We start from the raw sequence: 1,802 nt of genomic DNA on the forward strand, positions 1-1,802 counted from the left end.
TTGCATTTCTTCCTATGGAACTCTTGCTCTTGTCCCACTAAAGCAAATGGCGTTTCCTTGCTCATTTAAAAATAAGCTTTTAAGTGAGGTATAAAACCTACAGAAAAAATGCAAAAATAATAATCATCAGTGTGATGAATTGTTCACAAAATGAACGGCCTGTTTGGATGTGTATGCTAGGTACATGCAGGGGGTGTGTCTGGAAACAAACCACATACAGTCATTTTAGGAAACCAACAAGGTCTTAAGCTGAAAAAGAAGAGCGAAAGTGTGCCACTTAGCTGGAAAGAGGTAAATAGCATGATACTGTAAGAGTGTTAACACTTTAAGGTGGTTGCTTCTCAGGAATGAAAAGTAGGGATGAAAAGGTGGTGGGCCAATGTTTTATTCTGGTAATTGTGTATTTAACTTTTAAAAGAGATACATATTTCATATTACAATTTGAAAATAGTTTATTTACAATAAATTAATCAACATCTATAATCTATCTTCCTCACCCCAAACAAGGCCTTTGTTATCATTTCATATGTTCATCTAGGTTTTGGTTTTAAATTGAGTTTTATTCTTATCTTATTGATGTTATATTTGGATGTTATATTATGTCTCTACTCTTTAGGACTTTGGAGAAGGAAAGTGCAAATCACTCTAGTATTCTCACCTGGGAAATCCCATGGCCAGGGGAGCCTGTTGGGCTAGTCTTTCGGGTCACAGAGAGTAGGATACGACTGAGTGACTGAGCACATACTCTTTAGGACTTAACTATACATTAGACCCACAACAGTGTCCAGCATCCATGTTATGACTTTGACATCAATGACAATGTGTTTTTTCCAACACATGTGTGTATGTGTATCTGCTAAGTCACTTCAGTCGTGTCCCACTCTTTGCAACCTCAAGAACTGTAGCCCGCCAGGCTCCTCTGTCCATGCGATTCTCCAGGCAAGAATACTGGAGTGGGTTGCCATACCCTCCTCCAGGGGATCTTCCCCACCAGGGATCGGACCCGAGTCTCCTGTGTCTCCTGCACTGCAGGCAGCTTCTTTACCATTGAGCCACCGGTGAAGCCCTTTTATTCCCAACACATCACTAGCAATTCTTTGACACCAGATGAATGCCCTAAAATTCAACTCAGCTTGGACACTATCTACCTGGTAATAGTGCCAGACCCCATAGATGAAGTCAGGCTCGGACCAACAAGGTGCCCCTCCTCCCGCTTCAGTTGAAGTCCGGATTGTCAGCTGCGGTTCTGACCCAGTGGCTACAGACTGAAGGTTCCAACCACTCCTCCTTGGGTTTCAGTAATAACCAGTTTATTATAGAAGAATATAACTTAGGAAGAGCCTGATGGGAGAGATGCCTAGGGTAAGGTCGGGGAAAGAGCGTGGAGCTTCCAAGCTCTCTCTGGACTCAGCTACTTTCCCTGAGCTCACCGCCCAGGGTGTTCATAGCTCTCCAAACTCTGTCTCTTGGTGTTTTTATGGAGCCTTCCTTACTTTGGCACCACTGATTAAATTGCAGTCCATTGGTGATCGATTCAACTCACAGTCCAACTCCCCTTCCTGGATGTGGGCCAGGCTGGGGGTGGGTGGGGTGAAGGAGACTGAAAGTTCCAATCCTCTAATCACAGGGTGGTTTCCCATCCTTAGTCGCTTTCCAAAAGTCACCTCATTAACAAACTCAGGTGTGGTTGAAAGTAGGTTGTTATGAAAATTCATCCCCTTCATCATTCTCACTTTGGAAGTTCCAAGAGTTTTAGGAGTTCTGTGCCAGAAACCAGATGAGGATCAGATATGTACCTATTA

Source organism: Bubalus bubalis, chromosome 7 (assembly GCF_019923935.1).
Source record: "Bubalus bubalis isolate 160015118507 breed Murrah chromosome 7, NDDB_SH_1, whole genome shotgun sequence".
Lineage (NCBI taxonomy): Eukaryota > Metazoa > Chordata > Mammalia > Artiodactyla > Bovidae > Bubalus > Bubalus bubalis.